This window comes from Pleurodeles waltl, chromosome 2_1 (assembly GCF_031143425.1).
Source record: "Pleurodeles waltl isolate 20211129_DDA chromosome 2_1, aPleWal1.hap1.20221129, whole genome shotgun sequence".
In the NCBI taxonomy this organism is placed as follows: domain Eukaryota; kingdom Metazoa; phylum Chordata; class Amphibia; order Caudata; family Salamandridae; genus Pleurodeles; species Pleurodeles waltl.
The window spans coordinates 860542881-860569201 of NC_090438.1; the positions used below are offsets into that span (position 1 = coordinate 860542881).

At 45.4% G+C, this 26321-nt stretch overlaps 1 protein-coding gene and 1 non-coding gene across 2 annotated transcripts in view; one reads left to right on the top strand and one right to left on the bottom strand.

The window, feature by feature from the left end:
* The window catches only part of LOC138269465 (cadherin-9-like), a 783906-nt gene that overhangs the window by 369644 nt on the left and 387941 nt on the right, over nt 1–26321 (top strand). The gene's annotated exons all lie outside the window — the stretch shown is intronic.
* Nucleotides 18047–18149, bottom strand: LOC138270405 (U6 spliceosomal RNA). Its single transcript, XR_011200250.1, has one exon. It is a non-coding gene; the product is annotated as a U6 spliceosomal RNA (small nuclear RNA).

Below are 26321 nucleotides of genomic sequence, written 5' to 3' on the forward strand. Positions count from 1 at the left end.
CCAGGGACACCCCCTGTCACCCTTGCCCACCCCAGGAGGACACCCAAGGCTGGAGGGATCCATCCCAGGGACATTAAGGTAAGTTCCGGTAAGTATTTTGGAAAAAAAAATGTGTGGCATAGGGGGGCCTGATTTGTGCCCCCCTACATGCCACTATGCCCAATGACCATGCCCAGGGGACAGAAGTCCCCTGGGCATGGCCATTGGGCAAGGGGGCATGACTCCTGTCTTTGCTAAGACAGGAGTAATTTCAAAGGGGGTTGGGAGTCGAAAAAAATGGCGCAAATCGGGTTGAGGCGAAAAATTTGACTCAGCCTGACTTGCCCCATTTTTTGGCGCCCAAGCTCCATATCCCCCTACGCCGGCGCTGCCTGGTGTACGTCGTTTTTTTTCACGCACACCAGGCAGCGCCGGCGGCTAACGCCTGCTAACGTCATTGATTAAATACGGCGCCCGCATGGTGCTTCAGAATGGCGTTAGCCGGCGCAAATATTTTTTACGCAAAACTGCGTTAGCGCAGTTTTGCGTCAAAAAGTATAAATATGGCCCTCAGTTTGTGGCAAACTTCTGCGTGCATATATATCTGTTTCTTCCAGTACCATATCTTTTTGGGCATATGGGTGTCTATTGTGTTGGGCAAGCATCGCAAACAAACCTACTGGGTTTGCGTCGACAACAACCTCGGTTTGCAGCTTTGGATCAAAGTAGGCCACTTCAGTGGCATTCTCAATTGCATGCTTGATTTTCCTAAAGCTTTGTGTACATTTATATGACCAGTAAAATTGAACTTTTTTTTTTGCTAATTCTCCTAAGGGACCACTTGTGGTGGCATAGTCACATATGTATCTAGAACAGCAACTGACCATGCCAAGGAATGAACTTAACATGGTAACATTTTGTTGGGGATTTGTACTTGATGAGGCATGCACTTGAGCTGGATCTAGCATCATACCCCTATCAGAAAAGATGTAGCCAAAGAATTTGAGTTTGTTTTGTGGAACTCACACTTCTCTGCTTTCAAGGTTAAACCTGCATCAGCTAGCCGACAAACATGTGTAAGAGCTTTATCATGTTCCTTTTGTGTGTCCCAAAAAACAATTTGTCCTTTGTGACTAGTTGCATAATACATTAATTGAATGACACCTTAAAATAGTTCAGCAGCTGATGACACATCAAAACTTTATCTTTTATACCTGAGCAAACCAGCATGAGTACAAAAGATAGTAATGTGCCTGCAATATTCTTCAAGTTCCAACTCATGAGATCCTTTGTTCAGGTCAAGGTGAGAGAAGACTTTAGCATAATTTAACAGTGTGATCATGTTGGCAATGTGGGGACTGGGATGTCTTTCTCTTTCAAGTGTCCTGTCAGCGTGACACATTTCAATGCAAATGCATACAGCTCCTTCACTGTCCTTTAGTTAGGTACTACCACTATGGGTGAAACACACAAAGTTGGGCCAGTAGATGACTCAATGATATCATGCTTTAGTAAGGGATCAAGCTTTTTTTCAACAGCTTTTTGTAAATGAAAATGCAATTCATCTATTTCTTTGAGCAACAGAACGAAAATCCTCATTTATTGAAGTTGTACTTTCATTGTTTTCAGCTTTCCTAATCCAAGAAACAACAAAGGGAACTGACTTACTATTTCCTGCTGAGCATTCATGTTGTAGTTCACCAATATCAATCTGATTTCAGCAGCATATTGAAACTGAGAAAACAGGCACTTGACGCTGTAACCTGAAGTACATGAATTGAGTGCTTGTACCTTTGTCTTTTCCTGTTTCAGGGTTGCTACAAATGAACTCTGACTCTTTAAATGTGTTGATACAACCCATGAATACTCTTTTGTTTTCAGTGATGAGAGACAGGGCAATTATTGTGTTTCTCATTAGGCATAATGTTTATTGACGTACCACTGTCCATAATAAATGTCATGGACAGCCTTTTATCCTCAGTGTGATTTTAGGACAATGTTTGCATGACCTTTGTGATTTTTCTTGTTGACTTTTTCCTCGACCTGTATTTTTCTTCGCCTGTAGCCAGTCCAACATGTGCTTGTTTTTCTGAAGTAAACATCGACATCGCGCATCTATCTTCTTCACTGTCACTTGTAACTGAAATTGAAGAACTCTTAGACAAAACGTTTGATGATGATCAACTTTGTTTAGTGTCAATTTGTCTCAGCTGATATTGCCTCTAGACCTTGTGAGTGCACGTAGAACGTCACTTCCAGAATGTTTAGATGTCCATTTTGTTTTCTCAGGGTGACACACTTAAGATTTTTCTTCACTCTGCAAACCTTTACAAAATGGTTCTCTTTCCTACAGCCTTTGCATATTTGTCCAATGGCAAGATTTTTACCTTCATGTGGAAATGAAAATCAGCATCTAAAGCATAGTTTCTTTTTTTCCAGTGACATCACTTCCTATCTTTAAGCCTTGTGTTTCTGCTTACTTTTCATGTTCATGACTGACTCTCCTTGGGCACCTCCAGCCTCCATAACAGCAACTTGTCATTCTTCACATTCCCCAGCTCTGTACTCACTCCAGACTCAGGGCCAGACTTAGAGTTTGGGGGACTGGTTACTCTGTCACAAATGTGACGGTTATTCAATCAGCTGTATTACAAATTTCATAGGGTATCATGTAAACGTAATAAGGCTGATAGGATATCCGTCACTAGTGTGATGGAGTAACCCTATCAACCAAACTCTAAATCAGGCCCTAAGTGTTTCTGTCAGCATTCGTCTTCTGAATGAATCTGGCAAACAACATTGTATGGCTTTAAGATGTATGGCTTCTTCATTATTGTATACGTTGAACCTACAATGTTTAATGAGTGTATCAAGTCACTCAACAAAGTTGACAACTGTTTCACCAGCTCTTAGGCCCATATTTATACTTTTTTAGTGCCGCATTTGCACCGCTTTTTGATGCAAAAACACCGTAAACTTACAAAATACAATTGTATTTCACAAGTTTGCGCCGCTTTTGCGTCAAAATATGACACAAATGCAGCGCTGAACAAGTATAATTATGGGCCTTAGACTTTCTTGACTGAAAATATATTTTTCATAATCAACATTCAGCATTGGATTAAACTTAACATTAAGGCCCGTATTTATACTTTTTGATGCTAAACTGCGCTAACGCAGTTTAGCGTAAAAAAGTTTTGCGCCGGCTAACGCCATTCTGAAGCGCCATGCGGGCGCCGTATTTATTGAATGGCGTTAGCCGGCGCAAGCAGACCGGCGCTGCCTGGTGTGCGTGGAAAAAAACCACGTACACCAGGCAGTGCCGGCGTTGGGAAAAATGGCGCTAGGGCGTCTTAAAAATGGTGCAAGTCAGGTTGACGCAAAAAGTCGCCTCCACCCGATTTGCGCCATTTTTAACGACGCCCAGACGCCATTTACATGACTCCTGCCTTAGTAAAGACAGGAGTCATGCCCCCTTGCCCAATGGCCATGCCCAGGGGACTTATGTCCCCTGGGCATGGTCATTGGGCATTGTGGCATGTAGGGGGGCACAAATCAGGCCCCCCTATGCCAAAAAATAAATAAAAAAAAAAAAAATTATACTTACCTGAACTTACCTGAATGTCCCTGGGGTGGGTCCCTCCATCCTTGGGTGTCCTCCTGGGGTGGGCAAGGGTGGCAGGGGGGGTCCCTGGGGGCATGGGAGGGCAGCTGTGGGCTCATTTTGAGCCCACAGGTCCCTTAACGCCTGCCCTGACCCAGGCGTTAAAAAGAGGTGCAAATGTGGGGTTTTTTGCCCCGCCCACTCCCGGGCGTGATTTTAGCCCGGGAGTATAAATACGACGCATTTGCGTCGCAGTCATTTTTCTAGACGGGAACGCCTACCTTGCATCTCATTAACGCAAGGAAGGCGTTCAAGCAAAAAAATGACGCTCATTCCTCATACTTTGGCGCTAGACGCGTCTAACGCCAAAGTATAAATATGGCGTTAGTTTTGCGCCGAATTTGCGTCGAAAAAAACGACGCAAATTCGGTGCAAACGGAGTATAAATATGCCCCTAAGCGCTTCACTTATCAACGGTAGGAGACTTCATCAGCATGTGTTTTTTTTTAGTACTTCTTTTACTCCTTCATCTGCAAATTTCTTAAGATATTTGATAATCTTTTTACCATCTGTTTCTTCCAGTGCAACAATGAAATCATCAAAAGTCTCTATCCAGCAGTCGATCTGTCACCAATATTTAGCTTTTTGGCATTATCAAATGGAACTGGTGCTGTTAAGAAAGAAGTAGCATTACATTCATTTGTCAAATTTACTGTCATTGATATTGGAGTTCTCTTTAGCATCATCTGCTTTCTACTAGGACCTGTTCCATTCATACCATTGACCAGGCTCTGTGAGGTGCCTTCCTTAGGATCATCATGCCAGCTCTCTGTCTGTTAGGCACTGCCTTCTTCTTTAACAGTGAGTGGTGGCCCAGGTTTTTGCACATGTTCTTCACCCTTCTCACCTCTTTGCATTGTATGTAATGTACCTAGTTTTCCCTGCTATTTACTTCTATCAGGCTGTCACTGCTTTTAGTGCTTATTTGTATTCGACTATTGCTGTGTCTTTTGCTTCTCTGTACCTGGTGATTGATGTATTTAGCATTGCTGTTCCATATATTTTATATGCCTGTGTTGCTTTGTGGTGCAGTACCTTTTGCGGTTTTAGCAGCAGGTTACTGGCCGGTATTACATATATTTGTCTGTAAGGCCTTCATCTTCTTCCAAATCTCAGCAATGGCTGTAGTGGCATTTTGACTCCACATATGGCAAACATTAATCTTCACTTCAATTGAGGGGTGTGTGGCATGCACAAGCAGTTTGCTGGACCATTGAAAACTCCCTAGGAGCGCACTGTCAGTGCTTTGGGTTATGTATCCCCCATCACATCGCCAGTTGCAGTGTCCACCCCAGCCTGGGTACTCTTAAATGAACACAACACACATGGAGCTTGGTCTAACACATCTTTATTCTTCTGTGTGCAACCACAAACTCAGCATTCTAAAACTGAAATCCAGTCACCACACCAAAACACTCAGATCACAGTCCACAGAGTCCTTCAGGAACTAAAAGGGTGCTGTCATTACTACTCATACAAGACTCTAAACAGTATTTCAAGGTTTCTACAAAGAGCCCATTACATTACTTTGCTCCTGGTTTTTCACAGTGGTTAGAGCCCTATCCACACCTCATCCTTTCCTGTCTCTTTATTCCCGTACCAAAGCATACAGTTTAATTTGGAAGCTTTCAAAAGAATTACAACTAAAAGTTATTTTTTCCCTCCTTTCTTTTGCAGTCCCCTGATCAAAGTGAAGGATAGATACCTTTCTGCCTTAGAAGCCTTTAGCAATAACTGACTCCAATTGATTCTAAATGAAAATGCTGAGCCTTTCCAGCTTCCACAAAAGCACTTTTGCCTCAAATATATTACAAATTCCCATGTTTTTGTGATTCCCTGAAAATGTGCATTTCCCTTCCACTAATTAGTACCCTGGATGCAGTGTAAAATGAAGGTGTGGTCACAAACCAGTAAAAAACACTGACTGCCCTGCAGCCAAAACGTAGGGGCATAGTTATGAGTTTTTGGCACAGGGCAGCACCCTGCTGCTGTGCTGCTCTGCGACAAAGGAAAAGGGCAGGAGTGCATTTCTGTCCTTACCCCCTGCTCTGGCACCATTTTGGCACACTAGCACCAATGCACACCTTCCTGCACCAAAACAATCCTGGGATGCTTTTCCATCTTTCTATGCTTGCTGCAGAATGAAGGGAGAGGTCATTACAGGACTTGGTGGCGAGGTGGGAGAAAGAGCATCCTCTGAAGCGTACGTGGTGGATGCGGGTGATGTGAGCCAGGACGAGGTTGGCCAGGCAGAGCTATCTGGTTGGTGGAATGTGAGGCAGTTGTTGATGTAGGTGGATCTGGAGCTGTGGAGGGCCTTGTATGCGTGCACTAGGAGTTTGAAGATGCACCTTTGCTGTACGGGGAGCACGTGGAGGGCCCTGAGGTGGGGAGTGATGCTGGTCCTACTGAGGAAGTCGAGGACAAGTCCAGCTGCAGAGTTCTTGATGGTTTGAAGGTGGTTTAGGAGCTGTTTGGTGGTATCAATGTAGAGTGCATTGTTGTAGTCAAGTTGGCTGGAGTTGAGGGCCTGGGTGACTGTCTTCCTGTTGGAGATGGGTATCAAACTGAAAATCTTAAGGAGCACATGAAGGGTGTTGAAGCAGGCCAAAGAGACAACACTGATCTGTTGCTTCATGTTCAGATGAGTGTCTTGCGCCGGCTAACGCCATTCAATAAATACGGCGCCCGCATGGCGCTTCAGAATGGCGTTAGCCGGCGCAATTTTTTTTTACGCTAAACTGCGTTAGCCTCTGTCCAAGCAAGAACCCTCACTCTAGTCAGGGTAAGTCACACACAATCCAAATTATCCTGTGCCAACCCTCTGGTAGCTTGGCACTGAGCAGTCAGGCTTAACTTAGAAGGCAATGTGTAAAGCATTTGTGCAATAAATCATACAATAACATAATATAGCACCACAAAAATACACCACACAGTGTTTAGAAAAATATATAATATTTATTTGGGTATTTGCAGGTCAAAACGATCAAAGATGCAATATGAATTTGTAAAGATATCACTAAAAAGTGATATGAAGTGTTTTAAGTCTTTAAAAAGCAAACAAAGTCTCTTTCAAGCACAAAGTACCTCGTTTGGAGTGGAAAATCTCCGCAGAGGGCCGCAGACGAGGAGATGCGTGGAAAAATGGTGTGTGCATCAGTTACGCCCCTTCACACACTGACTTGCGTCGTTATTTTTCACACGGGGAGACGTGCGTCGTTCTACAGGAGGAAAAATGGTGTGTGCGTCGGTTGCGCCCCTTCACACACGGACTTGCGTCTTAATTTTTCACTCGGGGAAGACGTGCGTCATTTTCTCGCACGCGGACCGTCTCCTTCTATGGATCGCGGGATTACCAGATGTCCCAGGGTCTGTGAATGGATTCTTCGGCTTGTTTTCCGGCTGCGCGTCGTTCCGCGAGGCTGTGCGTGGAATTTTCTTTCTCACGTCAGGCGTCGCGTCGATTTCCCCTCTGGAAGTCGGGCGGCTTTGTCCATGCGAGGCCATGCGTCAAAGTTCCGGCCGCCCCGTAGGCATCGCGTCGAGCAGCGTTGGTGTGCGGCGATTTTCTCGCCGTGGAGCAAGCTGTGCGTCGAAACTTGCAGCGCACGAAGAGTCCAAATGAAAAAGAGAAGTCTTTTTGGTCCTGAGACTTCAGGGAACAGGAGGCAAGCTCTATCCAAGCCCTTGGAGAGCACTTTTACAGCCAGACAAGAGTTCAGCAAGGCAGCAGGCCAACAGCAAGGCAGCAGTCCTTTGTAGAAAGCAGACAGGTGAGTCCTTTGAGCAGCCAGGCAGTTCTTCTTGGCAGGATGTAGTTTCTGGTTCAGGTTTCTTCTCCAGCAAGTGTCTGATGAGGTTCGGGCAGAGGCCCTATTTTATACTAAATTGTGCCTTTGAAGTGGGGGTGACTTCAAAGAGTGGCTAAGAAATGCACCAGGTCCCCTTTCAGTTCAATCCTGTCTGCCAGGGTCCCAGTAGGGGGTGTGGCAGTCCTTTGTGTCAGAGCAGGTCCTCCAGCCACCCAGCCCAGGAAGACCCATTCAAAATGCAGATATATGCAAGTGAGGCTGAGTACCCTGTGTTTGGGGTGTGTCTGAGTGAATGCACAAGGAGCTGTCAACTAAACCTAGCCAGACGTGGATTGAAAGGCACAGAAAGATTTAAGTGCAAAGAAATGCTCACTTTCTAAAAGTGGCATTTCTAGAATAGTAATATTAAATCCGACTTCACCAGTCAGCAGGATTTTGTGTTACCATTTTGGCCATACTAAATATGACCTTCCTGCTCCTTTCAGATCAGCAGCTGTCACTTCAACAAGGTATGAGGGCAGCCCCAATGTTAGCCTATGAAGGGAGCAGGCCTCACAGTAGTGTAAATACGAATTTAGGAGTATTACACTACCAGGACATATAAGCTACACAGGTACATGTCCTGCCTTTTACCCACACAGCACCCTGCTCTAGGGGTTACCTGGGGCACACATTAGGGGTGACATATGTAGAAAAAGGGGAGTTCTAGGCTTGGCAAATACTTTTAAATGCAAGTCGAAGTGGCAGTGAAACTGCACACACAGGCCTTGCAATGGCAGGCCTGAGACAAGGTTAAGGGGCTACTGAAGTGGGTGGCACAACCAGTGCTGCAGGCCCACCAGTAGCATTTAATCTACAGGCCCTAGGCACATATAGTGCACTCTACTAGGGACTTACAAGTAAATTAAATAGCCAATCATGGATAAACCAATCAATAGTACAATTTATACAGAGAGCATATGCACTTTAGCATTGGTTAGCAGTGGTAAAGTGCCCAGAGGTCAAAAGCCAACAACAACAGGTCAGAAAAAATAGGAGGAAGGAGGCAAAAAGTTTGGGGATGACCCTGTCAAAAAGCCAGGTCCAACAGAGGTCATGAGGTCAATGGTGTCTTTTATAGAGGGCTGCTTGCATTTGGAGATCTGGGTGAAGGTGTAGAGGGTATGGGAGGGGCAAGATTGGAGGGCTGGGTCTTCAAGTTGCTCTAGATGTCAGCGATCGATTTTGTTGTGGAAGTAGTCTGACAGTTTGTCACATAGAGCTTGGAAGGGAGGGATTGTGTTTGTTTTGGCAGAGGGGCAGGAGAATTCTCTGACAATGTTGAAGAATTCTCTAGTGTGAATGGTGCTGGCTTCGATGCAGGTGGTGAGTGCTTCTTTTTTGGTCTCCCTGAGTTGGAGGTGGTAGGTCTTGAGGGTGGACCTGTCAGAGTCAAGGTTGGTGGAGGTCTTTGTGGTGCGTGACTGTCTCTTGTGTGGTTTGCTTGGTGGGTTTGTTGCTGGTGCTGCTTTTCAGGGTGGGCAACGGTGTCAGACGCTGAAGTTAGCCAGTTGGAGAGATTCTTGACACGGAGTTCGAGGATGTCTGTGGAGCTGGGTCTAGTGTTCTTGATGGCGGTGGCCCAGGTTTTTTTTGTGACTTTACTCAAGTTGTGGCAGGGAAGGCATGGTGATGTTGAGGCATCATGTAGTAGGTCAATGGTGAAGTGTACAATTTTGTGGTAGGTCCATGTTACTTCAGTGGTGTGGGAGAATTTGGCTCTGTTGCTGGTGCAGATGATGGGGACCAGTGTCTGTCCTGCATTGTGGGTAGGGGCGGTAACCAGCTGAGTGAGGCCGATGATGCTTATGTTTTCAAGGCGTGAAGTGCAGTTGGCACTGCTCTGATCTTCTAGGTGGAAGGTCAGATCCCCTAGGAAAATGTAGTGGTTGGAGTTGACTGCCAGGGCAGCGATGAAGTCTGGTATGGCATTGCAGATATTGGGCCAGGGGCCCTGAGGACTCTAGGTGAGGGTTCCTCGTATATTAGTGTTGGCATCTGGTTTGATCTGGAAGTTGAGGTGTTCCATGATTAGTGTAGTTTTGCCATCCAATGTGGTGCAGTGGAAGGAGTCCTTGTTTATAATGGCGATGCTGCTGTCGTACCTGTAGGGATGGTCCCAGTGGATCATCTTCTATTCAGGGGGTAGCGCTTTGGCGATGTCTGGAGTAGATTTGAGGGTGAGCTGGGTTTCTGTGATGAACATTAAGTCGGGAGAGAGAGTAGTGATGATGTCCCACATCTCTATTGTGTGCTTGCGATCAGACATTGAGAAGTGCACAGTGAAGTTGTGGTTTGTCGCTGGGGGTCCACTGTGAGGGAGTAGTGGTGGTGCCTACTTTGCAGGAGAAGCAGCAGTTGAGGCAGGAAAAAGGATCTTTGGTGGCCCGAGGTGATGCTATAGTCACCATTTGGGGTCTTCCGTCAGAGCATTCGGATCTTGTCAGGGGTGTACATATGGTAGGCAGTGGAACCAGGGGCTCGGGTGTTGGGTGCGGTCCAGGTACAGACAGGCTCAGGCGGGCCCAATGTGCAGTCACACAGCGGCCGCCATTAAGTAGGTCCTGGGGGGGGGGCGGGGTGAAGTGAGAGGAGGGTGGGAGAAGAGAGCAGGGAGGAAAAAACATCGGGTGGCAGGGCCGGGGGCACACAGGGGGCACAGACAGGATGATCAGAACAGAACCACAGCAAATCAGACACAAAAGAACAGTACAGATAGGTGGAAACCAGAGAGGAGCAAACCAGAAAAGAACAAGACAGAAAGGAGAAAAACAGGCATAGAAGGACAGAACAGAAAGGAGCAACAGGCACAAAAAGGAGCAAAAAGCAGGCGCAAAAGGACAGAACAGAAAGGGGCAAAAACAGGCACCGAAAGGATCAAGCCAGGCATGAAAATAGGAAAAGCAGAACAACCGGCAGAAGCTCAGCGGGTACGGGCAAAGCTCAACAGGAGCTCAAAAGCAGGTAGCATTGGGCGAGCAATGTATTGGATCTGCTCCGAGTAATTTAGCGTTTCGAAGTTCAAAGAACAAACCTTTCAGCATTCCCCAGTTGTTGCCAAGGCTGGAAAAAGAAAGTGAAGAAGGACTTCTGCCTTTCACAAACATCCTTTATCTGATCAAAGAACCAGAACGAGCCAATTCCAATACACCCTCTTCTCTAATGTCAAGAGATGTTAATGAGTTTCAAACTGTCAATAAACCTCACTTAAACTAACTTTTCTAAACAGCTCAATAGAACCACAAATGATTCGAAATAACTAATTAGGCCTAACTAATTAGAGTTAATTAATAAAAGGAACTGATCGCTTTGCACCAGCCCAGCAGTGTGTACTTTCACATGTAAGATACAAATCAAATAAAATGATGCACTTGACACTAACCCAGGCGTAATATTTTGAGAGTGCAACTGTTCAAATCTTGAGCTTTCCGTTCCATGAAAACTATATATTAAAAAAGACAGACTTAAAGTAAGCGGAATGGCACCGAATACAACGCAAAATATTAATCCATAGGACTTTTACTGACGATTCTGTTTCTATTAGAATTCCACAGCCAATATATCATTGCTAACCAGTAAAAAATGTGTGCGCACATTTTTATAAATACCCTAGATTTCAAAGTGAACTTGGCTTTATTGATTTCGAATTGGAAAAGGCCATATCTGTTTTTTATTTCAATTTTTACATACTAAGATTTGAATTGGTAATTCTTTTTTACAGTGTTTCTCATTTAATCCCACGCTAAGTGGTCTGTTTCCACTTCACATAATGAGATAAAAGCCTTCCACATTTCCGAGAGTAATTTTACTTTATCACTTTGAAGAGTATAAACCCAGAGATGATTTTTAGTTTAAACTCTCTCTATAGCGCATGCTTCGTGAGGTACTGGAGCTTCTCTAGTGATATTTATCTCTGATGTGTCTGCTTCTCCCACTCATCTGCTGCTTCTCTGTATTAACCTCTAGCTTTCACAGAATATCAGGTGCTCAACATGATGTCTAATCCTTGCACGTAGTAACCCTTTACACGTGTTTATGCCTCCAAATATGCAACATGTATCTTTTTCCAAGTAATACGGGGCTCATTTCAAATACTCTTGTTCTGACCCCCTTACCAAATGGCCATGTCCCACTCCTCTTCACCTCCACAATCGTGTTTCTGTAGTTCCACTGTGAGCGATTTGATGTCTCCAAATATAGGCCCTGGTTCATATCTCTGATTTCTGACTGCGCACAAAAGTGAATTTCCCACCACACTACTAGCCCTAGTATGTGATTTGCTAGACTCATGTGACACGCAGGGAAATGCTTCCCCTGCCTGGTGACAATTAACCTATTATCTATTGATGTCACTCAATAAAGTTTTATTTTGAAACTCAATTTAAGTCCACCAAGCCTAAATAAATTTTAATGGTGTTTCTCTTTCTCAGTCTTCGCCACCACACCTTTTCAATGAAGTCCTCCCACTCCCAGTCCTTTGGTGGTATTAAAACATTATTGCATAAGTGGTGAATAAACTGCATTAAAATATATATGAAAATATAATTTAAATGATTGGCGAGTGCATCACTGCCCAATGCCGCATTTGGATTTCCTTACAATGATGTAAGACAGATAAAAAACGAAGAACAATGTAAAAAGAAATACAGAAAAGGTCACGACAGAAGGAAAACAAGTCAGAAGAAAGATAATATTGGAGGAGAGATGGAAGAAAAAGGACAGAGAAAGGCTGAATGTTAGCTTTAGGGTTTGAGCCTTCAAGATCTACATAACCTGATCAGTGCAGTTTGCTGACTGAGAGGATGGGATTTGTTTAACATTTTTAATGATTACAAGCCCAAGTTGATTCTGAGACATAAAGGCCCGTATTTATACTTTTTGACGCTAAACTGCGCTAATGCAGTTTAGCGTCAAAAATTTTTGCGCCGGCTAACGCCATTCTGAAGCACCATGCGGGCGCCGTATTTATTGAATGGCGTTAGCCGGCGCAAGCAGACCGGCGCTGCCTGGTGTGCGAGGAAAAAAACCACGTACACCAGGCAGCGCCGGCGTTGGGAAAAATGGCGCTAGGGCGTCTTAAAAATGGCGCAAGTCAGGTTGACGCAAAAAATCACCTCCACCCGATTTGCGCCATTTTTAACGACGCCCAGACGCCATTTACATGACTCCTGTCTTAGTAAAGACAGGAGTCATGCCCCCTTGCCCAATGGCCATGCCCAGGGGACTTATGTCCCCTGGGCATGGTCATTGGGCATTGTGGCATGTAGGGGGGCACAAATCAGGCCCCCCTATGCCCAAAAAAATATTAAAAAAAAAACAATTATACTTACCTGAACTTACCTGAATGTCCCTGGGGTGGGTCCCTCCATCCTTGGGTGTCCTCCTGGGGTGGGCAAGGGTGGCAGGGGGGGTCCCTGGGGGCATGGGAGGGCAGCTGTGGGCTCATTTTGAGCCCACAGGTGCCTTAACGCCTGCCCTGACCCAGGCGTTAAAAAGAGGCGCAAATGCGGGGTTTTTTGCCCCGCCCACTCCCGGGCGTGATTTTAGCCCAGGAGTATAAATACGACGAATTTGCGTCGCAGTCATTTTTCTAGACGGGAACGCCTACCTTGCATCTCATTAACGCAAGGAAGGCGTTCACACAAAAAAATGACGCTCATTCCTCATACTTTGGCGCTAGACGTGTCTAACGCCAAAGTATAAATATGGTGTTAGTTTTGCGCCGAATTTGCGTCGAAAAAAACGACGCAAATTCGGCGCAAACGGAGTATAAATATGCCCCAAAATATGAGTAAATATCTTCATTAGAAGGGGCAGGGAGAAATAATGAATGAAAGTGGAGCCATTAGTGAAAAAAGTACTACACATGGTAAAGGTGATAAGAAGGCATATTAAATGACATTTCCATATTATTTGAAGTGCTCTCAGTCAATTGATACTGAAGCTGGACTGAACATGCTCTACTTTGACACCATTTTACAAAGTTTTCTTGAAGAGTGGATCCTCCATTATCCTGGAAAGGAGACAACTTTTCTGGCAAACTGAGAAGGTATTGGAAAATATCAAGGATATAGCCCTTTAGAAATGAAGACAAATGGCTAGAGACAATGGCCCGTATTTATACTTTTTGACGCTAAACTGCGCTAACGCAGTTTAGCGTCAAAAATTTTTGCGCCGGCTAACGCCATTCTGAAGCACCATGCGGGCGCCGTATTTATTGAATGGCGTTAGCCGGCGCAAGCAGACCGGCGCTGCCTGGTGTGCGTGGAAAGAAACCACGTACACCAGGCAGCGCCGGCGTTGGGAAAAATGGCGCTAGGGCGTCTTAAAAATGGTGCAAGTCAGGTTGACGCAAAAAATCGCCTCCACCCGATTTGCGCCATTTTTAACGACGCCCAGACGCCATTTACATGACTCCTGTCTTAGTAAAGACAGGAGTCATGCCCCCTTGCCCAATGGCCATGCCCAGGGGACTTATGTCCCCTGGGCATGGTCATTGGGCATTGTGGCATGTAGGGGGGCACAAATCAGGCCCCCCTATGCCCAAAAAAAATAAATAAAAAAAAAAATTATACTTACCTGAACTTACCTGAATGTCCCTGGGGTGGGTCCCTCCATCCTTGGGTGTCCTCCTGGGGTGGGCAAGGGTGGCAGGGGGGGTCCCTGGGGGCATGGGAGGGCAGCTGTGGGCTCATTTTGAGCCCACAGGTCCCTTAACGCCTGCCCTGACCCAGGCGTTAAAAAGAGGCGCAAATGTGGGTTTTTTTGCCCCGCCCACTCCCGGGCGTGATTTTAGCCCAGGAGTATAAATACGACGCATTTGCGTCGCAGTCATTTTTCTAGACGGGAACGCCTACCTTGCATCTCATTAACGCAAGGAAGGCGTTCACGCAAAAAAATGACGCTCATTCCTCATACTTTGGCGCTAGACGCGTCTAACGCCAAAGTATAAATATGGCGTTAGTTTTGCGCCGAATTTGCGTCGAAAAAAACTACGCAAATTCGGCGCAAACGGAGTATAAATATGCCCCAATATGTTTAAAAATAGTGCTTCAAAATACATAGGCCCATATTGATACTTTTTTAGTGCCGCATTTGTATCATTTTTTTAATGCAAAAGCAGCGAAAACTTACAAAATACGATTGTATTTTGTAAGTTTGCACCTATTTTGTGTAAAAAAAACGACGCAAATGCAGCGCTAAAAAAGTATAAATATGGGCCATAGTGTGGTCCTAGTTTTCCAAAAACATGTTTTGTTGAGGGAAACACCCATTAGGAAGGTTAGCATCAGAAAGCAGTCCTCGATTTTCCTAATGCCTTCTCACGTGCACATTCCAAAGTGTCTTGAAAACATGCAAATATTTTGCGAAATCCTTAAAAAAATGTGCAACCCCTCTCTGAACAGCAATGTTTGCACATCTGCTCACTCCTATGCAAATTTGGATATATCAAAGTGAGTTTTTGTTTTTCTGGAAAGTCCAGTGTAGAAAAGTGCACTCCGTACTTCAAAGAGACCAAGGGTGCCTGCATCAAACCTCTTAACAATTCTAACCTGATTTGTAAGAACATTGTTTAAAAAAAAATGATTAATGTGTTTGTCAGTATGGCTTTATTTTTAAAAATAATTTATTGGCATGTTTGTAAGATATGACAATCTGTCTATGCTCTCAGATGGTTTTGACTGAAATCTAAGTGTAGCACCTCAGGGAATTATTTTTAAAGATCTGTAACTGCATCGGAAAGTTTGATACAGTATTTTCTCTCTGGAAAGTACTGGTATCACCGGTGTGCGTAGCCACGTTAGGGACACCATTGACTATCACTGTCTTCACATTAAATTCTGTATGTCATGCATTAATTAAGAGACATTGTAGGGCCTACTTCCTCCTGATGTGACCTGATAATTTTTCATAGAAAAAATTGTGATAACTTTGCATGTGAATATACCGCATGGTAAATTACTGCATTACTTGTAACACTGATAAGAGCAGTCACTTTCAAATCATAATTATGAGGAGAATGATGGCCTTAGCGCTTGATTTAGAGGCAAGCAGTAATGGAGAATCATTCAGAAATGCACAAGTATTACTGCTGTGTGGTACACAGGCACCCTTAGTACTCTTGATTCGAATTACTTTTCCACTTTACAGCCATATGTACTCCTACCAAGACAACATTACCACAACAACTACTTAACACTTATGGATTGACCTTTGACTCTGGCCACTAGCTTGCTGCCATTGCAAGCATGCATACTACGTGTATATTTGTTGTTCTTTATACTTTATACTAACTACTCCACTAACTCTTGATGAAGAGCCTTAACTAAGCCATGTTCACAGGGATGAAACACGTCAGCTGTGCCACACAGACTTTAAAACAGTGTACTTTTTCATAAAAAATGTCAATTAATGCATTATGTTTTTTTTTATAGATCAGTCTAAATAAAAACACTTATGGCCAAGTAATTTAGAATTGTGATATTGTTTTCAGTAATAGACCGTAATGGGTATATGTTAATACTAAATTATGTTTAAATTTCAGAGTGTGGCCAATTGCTTTACTGTGATTTCTGTGAAGATGTTGTTTTCAATGTGTTCCCAATTGAATGTTCACTTTGTTAACAGGAATTGTACAAGAGAAGAATTGAGTGGTGTTATACTGTAATACAGGGAACCAACAATGTGTTGAAAAAGCTTGAAACAGCATTACTAAAACATTGGGGTTAAATTCTTGCTGCGCCATTAGATTAGGGAAGTGACCTGATCAAAATTGACTTGAACACCTTTGCCTTGTTCCCTGTTCATGTGATAAAATCAACCTCACGTGTTTTTCTCAACAATGTTTTTAACTCAAGACTCTAGGACCCTAATTACGAGTGCCCAGCAGGGGAGGCTAATATTATTGCAACATTTAAAATCTGATGCAATGAGGATTGGGATTAAAAAAGGTGCTGTAATTATAGCCTATTACAAATTCTGTCATGTAAAATGAGGCATAACATGCAGAATAGGCATTTAGCTCACCAAATTCTATATGTTTTGCTTTTTTACAGGCCTTTTCCCCAAAAACATTTCGCCATGTTTGAACTGCTGGAAATTATCATGGGAAAACTCAGAGGATGTGATAATTATCACACCACTTGTAACTCCAATTCTTGTGCAAACACATTTGCACAGAGATGGGAATTTAGCCATGCACTTGTATTCAGGGCCCAAGCAGCTCTTAAAAACCACCTTTATGGCCCCCACTCTCAGCAGCCCTTGTAAGGAACTTAGAATACTAACAATCATTCCAACATAATAAAAGGCTAGAACAACCCAGCCATCTTCCATCGTTTTAGCTCACTGCAACAAATCATATCACATATAGAACAAAAATAAAGTCTTAATTTATCTCAAGAACCCATATCAAAGTCTGCAAAGGTCAAAATCCAGGTTCCAGATCCAAGGTGAGAACTCAATATTTAAAAAAATATGAAACATCCTCCATTAATTTCATTTTCTCCATCCACTTCCTCAATTGTAGTGCGTGTGCTACAAGGTAAACGCAATATTTTTGAAAACACGTTTGTGATTAAGGGAGGAATACTATTGGTCTCTGTCTCATTTATAAAACCCTTTTTTTCTGCCATGCAAAGGTGGGGAAAATCTACATTTAATGGCAAGAACAGAAGCTAACATTGTTCCAAGTTTAAAGCTTCTCTATCAAACAATAAGCCACATTCACAATGGATTGAAATAAAATTGTTGTAAAATTGTATCATTTGACCAACCTGCACATCTCAAAATGCCTTGCAATGCTCCCCAACATAAAACCCTTTGCAACAGATGCACCCCTCCCCGAATGTGCTCTAATAAAGTAACAGTCACACCTGAACTTTTCATCATCTCCTTCACCGATCTAGCAAGGTTTGGATGCGATACTGCTTTGTATAGTTGCCTAAATGAAATAAGCAATTGATTCACAGTCACACATCTTAACTGTAATGTTCTCCTCTCATACTCTTTAACACAATGAACTACACACTGATTTTCATGCTCATCAAACAATGGATAAAATATTGAATTGAATTAGTTTTCGCCCTTTTATTTAAATAAAAGCATACCTCTTCTGGGGAACAAATCCTCCTTGAAACATCAAGACCTGCACATCGGATACCCTCTTGAATGAAATTAAACATAATAATATTGTTAACTTCTGTGATAGTTCCTTCAATATTAGTAATTCATTAGCACCTTGTGACTCCAAATAAATCAGCACTTTAGAAGCATCCCAAACAGAATTTTACCTAGAGATATGCAGCTTTGAAATCCTTATTCTCCTTTTTAATCTCTTCACCGAAACATTCTGTCCCACTGCAATGCCATTAAACAAAACCTGACCTTCAGCAATTGCCAATCTGTGTACATTATTCATCCTGTAAAATAATCCCTTCTCAAATATTTTAAATTAATAATTCACCACTTCTACAACATCCACTGAAACTGGCTCAAAATCCCTCTCCACACAAGCAATTTCTGCCAAATCAATCTATACATTTTCCTAGTACCTTATATGGAAGGCTTCACAAATGTGGGTGTCATCCTTTCACAGGGGCCATGCTAATCTTCTCTGTATTGTTCCTAATTTAGGATATGTGCCACCTATGCAGAGGGAATCGTACAATAACACCCATGAGTCTCATTTGGAGAAGATGTGGTCTCAGAGACCAGCAAGTGTGCTCTTTTTGGTGATTGTTTCAGCTGTTTGCTATTTTTTCCATTCTGTGAAGACAAAGGCCATGATTCTCAAAAATGTTGCTCTAAGTTGGTATGGCTTATTCTTGAAGTATTCCTACTCTGTTCCAAATGGCACATTCTGGTTGGTTATGGCGGGCTCCAGCCAGGCAGAACCTGGCACTACCATCAGGGGTGGGCGATTGCACTCACTGTACAACCTGCGCTGACCCTTGAGTAGTTTGGCACTGAGCAGTCTTGCTTACCGCAGAGGCAATCTGTAAAGCATTGGCACAGTACTAGCATGCAATAAAGACACTAAGGGGGTCATTCGGACCCTGGCGGTCATGGACCGCCGGGGCCAGGGTTGGCGGGAGCACCGCCAACAGGCTGGCGGTGCCCCGCAGGGCATTCTGACCGTGGCGGTTTGGCCGCGGTCAGATGCGGAAAACCGGCGGTCTCCCGCCGGTTTTCCGCTGCCCATTAGAATCCTCCATGGCGGCGCAGCTCGCTGCGCCGCCATGGGGATTTTGACAGCCGATACCGCCATCCTGTTCCTGGCGGTTCTCCCGCCAGGAACAGGATGCCGGTATGGGTTGTCGTGGGGCCCCTGGGGGCCCCTGCAGTGCCCATGCCAATGGCATGGGCACTGCAGGGGCCCCTGTAAGAGGGCCCCACTTTGTATTTCAGTGTCTGATTTGCAGACACTGAAATACGCGACGGGTGCCACTGCACCCGTCGCACCTTCCCACTCCGCCGGCTCAATTCTGAGCCGGCGTCCTCGTGGGAAGGGTGGTTTGCACTGGGCTGGCGGGCGGCCTTTTGGCGGTCGCCCGCCAGCCCAGTGCAAAAGCCAAAATACCCTCAGCGGTCTTTCGACCGCGGAGCGGTATTTTGGAGGGGGGAACTCTGGCGGGCGGCCTCCGCCGCCCGCCAGGGTGAGAATCACCCCCAGAAACACTAAGGGGGTCATTCTGACCCCGGCGGTCATGGACCGCCGGGGCCAGGGTTGGCGGGAGCACCGCCAACAGGCTGGCGGTGCCCCGCAGGGCATTCTGACCGCGGTGCTTTGGCCGCGGTCAGAAGAGGAAAACCGGCGGTCTCCCGCCGGTTTTCCGCTGCCCATAAGAATCCTCCATGGCGGCGCAGCGAGCTGCGCCCGCATGGGGATTCTGACACCCCATACCGCAATGGCATGGGCACTGCAGGGGCCCCCGTAAGAGGGCCCCACTTTGTATTTCAGTGTCTGCTTTGCAGACACTGAAATACGCGACGGGTGCAACAGCACCCGTCGCACCTTCCCACTCCGCCGGCTCCATTCAGAGCCGGCGTCCTCGTGGGAAGGTTGATTTCCACTGGGCTGGCGGGCGGCCTTTTGGCGGTCGCCCGCCAGCCCAGTGGAAATCCCAGAATCACTGCAGCGGTCTGACGACCGTGGTGCGGTGTTCTGGCGGGGGTACTTTGGCGGGCGGCCTCCGCCGCCCGCTAAGGTAAGAATCAGGGCCTAAGTGTCACAAAAGAGACTTCACATGTGTGGTAGGTAAACACAGTTTGTATTCAAGAGAGAAATCCTATGATGCCCTCCCAGCACCATTCTGCGGTGTGACCCATTGGCAGAACTAGGCACACTCTGGCAATTAATTTAAAGCGATACCACACAGTTATAGGATGCGCCCCAGTTCACAATGATATCACTGATAATATACTGATAATGATAACACTTTTAGGAGCACCGTGGGCTAAGGCCACACAGATAGAACCAATGTCAAACATAGTATTTAGTTAACAAAAAATCGAAGTGTAAAGCAGCACTGCCCACTGATGTAATCACTAGCAGGTGGTCTTCATGTAGGCACTCTCACACATGCGCACATTCACTCAGCACTGGTATGTGGGTCTACGGATATCAGACAGATCTGTATGAAGCACACTTACACACACTGGTACGCAGCACTGTAATGCGGTGCAACTGATGTCCAGCAGATCAATTGGTAGCGCAATGCAGACCCTGTGGCGCAAACCCTTCTCCATCATCTGTCTCGGCCTGACTACCCCACACCCATGGATTAGGAAGAAGTCACACACACCCTTGAGATTAGTCCATTCTCAGTCAGAGCTGCACTTAGTTGAAGTCCCAGGGAAGAAGGTGGGGAGTTAATAAGCAGGTTTGATTAGGAGGCAGTTGACAAATAAAAGGCGGTTGGCCACCAATCAGGAAGTTCACTCACAGGATGTGGAGCAGAACTGGCTGAGAGCAATAGTTCCCTGCAAATGTATCTCTCTCCTGCTGCAGTATGGCACCAGTAGTTATACTGTAGTGTTCCTTTGAAGTTGGGAGTGGCTCAAAGATTCTTTCTTTGAACCACAGATGTCTCCCCTAAATCCTGTCTGCCATGGGGCTATGGAATGCAGATCTTATTCTTTAGTGGGACCTTGATCTGACTCTGAGAAGTCGAGCCTGACTCTTCCTCCAGCCTATTCAGCCAGGCCCTCAAATTGCAGAGGTCTGATGTTCCAGCTGCATGCCCATTGTTTTATAGCTGCCACTGGGGAATGTACATATGTGCTCCCTCAAACTAAGATGCTGACCAGAGAAATGCAGAAAGGCACACAACAAACTTTAGAGCAGAGAAATGTCAACTTTCCAGAAGTGGCCTTTCTCATTTATTAATGACAAAACCATACTTACCTTCGGAAAGGATTTATCACTGCAAATCCAATGATAGAAAACATCATAAGGCTGCTCCACTGCCACCCATTATTGCTGTTGAGAGTGATTTCTTTAATTCCCCCATGTTAACTTATTGGGAGAGCATCCCTAAGAGGTAGTGAGAACACACATGGGTAATCTTTGTTGCATTCAGAAACACCCTTCATAAGAGTGTGCACATACTGGCCTGCAATGGCAGGCTCAGCATGTTTGAAAATACCATTGGGCAAGCACACATACTGGCCTACAATGGCAGGCTCAGCACACACGGGTTAGCGCCACTGCCTAACATACGTAGGAAGGGTGCGCACACTTTACCCTATACTTACTGTGAGAAAGTGCCCGGGGCCCTAAGGCCACTAAAAGAGAAGCAGCAAAATCTACAGAGAAACGCAAATAAGTTTGGGAAAACATTACCTCAGTGTGTCAAGTCTAACATGCCCTCTCTTGAGTTCCAGTTGTTAGCCAGGACTACAGGTGGCCTAGATTACTACAAGAATAAGTCACATCAACATCACTGTGAACTGGACCCATAGACAAGTTAAATGATAGGAAAAATAAAAAGTTGCTCTGGGGTCATCCCAGTTGTTGTCATGCTTCAGGTGTTTGCAGGGATATGACACACTGAGTATGAAATATATTATTTAGAAATAACTCTCCAGAACAACTGAATTTCAAATCACAAAGCACTATTCACAAAGGTTTTACTATGGCTTACTTTTGTACTACTCTTAGTTGATGTTTGTGATCCAGGAGTACAGTAGGAGTACTACAAAAGCAGGTCATGTCTACTCAAAGCAAAATCTTTGTGGCCAAATACCATGTTCTTTAAGCGGCAACCCCATGTGTATCTCTGTGTACAATTTATTTTAACCATTTGAAATACTACATTTACAGTCACGTAGTAAAAACGTGTTGTGGAGATTGTAAATAGTTTTCATATCCTATAGCAAAATCAGAAAAACCCTCAGGGCCAACATATCACCTGTCTCCCACACAAACACAGAACAATAATGAACCGTAGGGCAATTCTATCAGACTATACCTGGTTGTGGCAAACAAAACCCATTAGGCAGTACGAGTTGAAAACTGCACTTTTTTGAAGAGTCGAAAGGGTTACTCTCTTCAAACTGTGTCAAGAAAAGTTGTAAATAGGCAATACCCTAACACGAATTAACATATAGTAGATCTTTTGAGAGAGTACCCTTTTTTGGTGCTCAAGTGAAATCTGCCCCCAGGCTGTACTAACTTTCACGATCAACATTTGCTCAGCAGAACACCATATGCGTCACTGACTTTGCAAAGTACACTGAGGTTGTAGTATTGTGAACTTTTTGCTAGTGTGTTTTTTTCACTGAAATAGAAGCAAAAAGGAATGTAACTGTGTATCGATTTTTATTGGTTGACTGTCAATTTAAGGTAATTCTCCTCCACTTCCCACATTCTCTTCATGTTTAAAAAGTGAATTGCAATTTTGTTGTTTTCACAAAGGCTTATGACCAATGTTCCCTCTAATTATTTGTATCTGTCTGCGGCAACAATATATTTGCTTTCACTGTACATGTGCATTTGTGAGTATAGCTGAGACATTCATTATACAAGCAGTTATGTGAGCAAAATATTATGAAAAAGGGATCTTGGCAATCATTGGGGTGGGGTTCAGCTGTAGGAAGCTACAAATATGTAGATATGAGGCTGCAGCCAAGATCTGATTAAATTTGTTTACTATGAAAAAGTTTGCAGTTGATGCCTACTCACACTGTGACCAGTACAACCGTGTGCTGATATGTCAAGTGTTCTATTTTAAAATGAGGTCTGGTATTAAGAGGCTGGTTCACTATATCCCAGGAATAGTTAAATACACAAACAAAAATAACACATACAAAAAAATCAGGATAAACTCAACATATTAAACTAATGATTAGTACTGTTGGTAATAGTAAAAAATATGTCCAATTGATAGCTTTAGGAGTGGATTTGCATTGCATTATTCTCCACTGAGAAGAATTCCACACATCACTTTTTTATGTCCAATCTTTAACCATAAAGTAGTTAACCAGTGAGGTGTGACATAATAAATAACACAATTTTTACTACAAGAACTGCGAAAAAGGGACTCTTTTTCAATGTCAACTGTATTACCTGAGGACAACAGAAACTGGGGTTGTGATCTCATTGCTTCAACAACAGTAATTTTTCTTAAGATCTGTATTATGTTAAGAGACATAGGGGGTCATTCTGACCCTGGCGGCCGGTGGCCGCCAGGGCCACCGACCACGGGAGCACCGCCAACAGGCTGGCGGTGCTCCCACGAGCATTCTGACCGCGGCGGTTCAGCCGCGGTCAGAAGCGGAAAGTCGGCGGTCTCCCGCCGACTTTCCGCTGCTCGGGGGAATCCTCCATGGCTGCGGAGCGCGCTCCGCAGCCATGGGGATTCTGACACCCCCTACCGCCATCCTGGTCTCCCGCCAGGAACAGGATGGTCGTAGGGGGTGCCGCGGGGCCATGCAGACACTGAAATACGTGACGGGTGCAAACTGCACCCGTCGCACCCCTGCAACTACGCCGGCTCAATTCTGAGCCGGCGTCCTCGTTGCAGGGGCATTTCCTCTGGGCCGGCGGGCGCTCTTTTGGAGAGCGCAGCCGGCCCAGAGGAAATGTTAGAATGGCCGCCGCGGTCTTGTGACCGCGGTGCGGTCATTTGGCGGCGGAACCTTGGCGGACGGCCTCCGCCGTCCGCCAATGTTAAAATCAGGCCCATATTCTGTGACCCTTGCTGTTTTTTGAGGTACAGATATAATGGGGGTCATTAAGAGTTTGATGGGTGGCAGAGGCCACCGGCCAAACTCTTCCTGCCCTCAGACCACCTGTGCATCCTGAACCACGCCGGCCATGATAGGACTTCATCGCAGGGCGGGCGGGCAGAACCATTGTTTCTGCCCGCCGGCCCTGCGGTGAACAGGGTCTTAACATTGACGCTGGCTCCTAAAGGAGCCGGCGTCAATGTGGCGGTGCAGCAGGTGCAGCAGCACTGTTGTGCATTCCACTGCCCGTAATTCGGGCAGTGGAATGCGTGATAGGGCTGTGCATGGGGGCCCCTGCACTGCCATGCCATGTGCATGGACAGTGCAGGGCCCCTCCGAGTCCCCCATTCTGCCAGCTTTTCCAAGGCTGGCAGATGGTTGACTCCTAATCCCCAAGGCGGCGCTGCAAGCAGCGCTGCCCTGGAGGATGACAAACCACAGAGACCGCCAGGCTGCCGGCTTGCGGCAGCCTGGCGGTGGTTTGACCATGGCGGCTCTGCCACGGTCATAATGTGGCGGTCCCACCGCCAGCCTGTTGGTGGTGAGGCCTCCACTGCAAGTCTGGCGGTCATGTGACTCAATGGCGATTTGCTCCTTCTTTGTGTGCTGCCATATGCAGCACACATAGGAAGAGCAAAAATATGAGGAGAAATTAAAGCATTTCTCCTCATAGTGCCACTCTAATGCCACCTGTGGGGTGGCGTTAGATCTTGACACTGCCTCAGGTTTGCGAAAATTCGTAAATCTCGAGCAGCGTCAAAATGCGATGTTTGTTGCTGTGGCATACCCACAGCAACACCCATTGCACACCCCGTCCACACAAAGTGTTGCGTATGAGGGAGCCGTATTTGCAAGGTGGCATTAAACCACAAAAAGTGGCTTAATGCCACCTTGTGAATACGGTGCAGTGCATAGTGCCACTGGAGCGTCACTAAAAGTGACGGTCCATTGGCGCTAGGAGCTCTTATATAGACCCCTATCCTTACACATGTTCAGCTGTTAATACTTTGAAAATGAGTTGCATGTTCTTTTTTTGTGTGCCTAGTGTTTATCTGTATGGGAAGATGGGAGTAGAATTGGCTGCAACAAGATGTTCACGTTCAGACTAAAAGTTGCTAATAAGGAGAAACATGATTAGGCAGGGACCGAGTCTTTGTTTTCATCTGAGTTCTCTCATGGCATGCCACGATAGTGCAAATCCCTATGAGTGCTAATTGAGGCCTTATCCCTATGGCTCTGTGGGTGTACTGTTAGCTCTCTGGGCAAGTAGACAGGCTGAGCAGGCACCCAAGCGCACACGTCAGAGGGAACATAGTCTACAAAAGCATAAGCAACATTAAATTATGAGTGAGTGCAAAATTGACTGCAAATGGGCAAATTTTCGCGAATCATCTGATAAGTCATGCACTCACAGGAAATTAAGAAAACATGTGTAGGAAGTTGGCTCTGTATGTGCTATTTCAAAGTAAGGAATAGCATGCACAGAGTCCAAGGGTTCCCCTTAGAGGTAAAATAGTGGTAAAAATAGATAATACTAATGCTCTATTTTGTGGTAGTGTGGTCGAGCAGTAGGCTTATCCAAGGAGTAGTGTTAAGCATTTGTTGTACATACACATAGACAATAAATGAGGTACACACACTCAGAGACAAATCCAGCCAATAGGTTTTGTTATAGAAAAATATCTTTTCTTAGTTTATTTTAAGAACCACAGGTTCAAATTTAACATGTAATATCTTGTTTGAAAGGTATTGCAGGTAAGTACATTAGGAACTTTGAATCATTTCAATTGCATGTATACTTTTCAAGTTATTCACAAATAGCTATTTTAAAAGTGGACACTGCAATTTTCACAGTTCCTGGGGGAGGTAAGTTTTTGTTAGTTTTACCAGGTAAGTAAGACACTTACAGGGTTCAGTTCTTGGTCCAAGGTAGCCCACCGTTGGGGGTTCAGAGCAACCCCAAAGTTACCACACCAGCAGCTCAGGGCCAGTCAGGTGCAGAGTTCAAAGTGGTGCCCAAAACGCATAGGCTTCAATGGAGAGAAGGGGGTGCCCCGGTTCCAGTCTGCCCTCCGTGTCTTCGGAGGGCAGACAAGGGGGGTTTTGTAGGGCACCGGGGGGGACACAAGCCCACACAGAAATTTCACCCTCAGCGGCGCGGGGGCGGCCGGGTGCAGTGTTAGAACAAGCGTCGGGTTCGCAATGGAAGTCAATGAGAGATCAAGGGATCTCTTCAGCGCTGCAGGCAGGCAAGGGGGGGCTTCCTCGGGGAAACCTCCACTTGGGCAAGGGAGAGGGACTCCTGGGGGTCACTTCTGCAGTGAAAGTCCGGTCCTTCAGGTCCTGGGGGCTGCGGGTGCAGGGTCTTTTCCAGGCGTCGGGACTTAGGTTTCAGAGAGTCGCGGTCAGGGGAAGCCTCGGGATTCCCTCTGCAGGCGGCGCTGTGGGGGCTCAGGGGGGACAGGTTTTGGTACTCACAGTCATAGAGTAGTCCGGGGGTCCTCCCTGAGGTGTTGGTTCTCCACCAGCCGAGTCGGGGTCGCCGGGTGCAGTGTTGCAAGTCTCACGCTTCTTGCGGGGAGATTGCAGGGTTC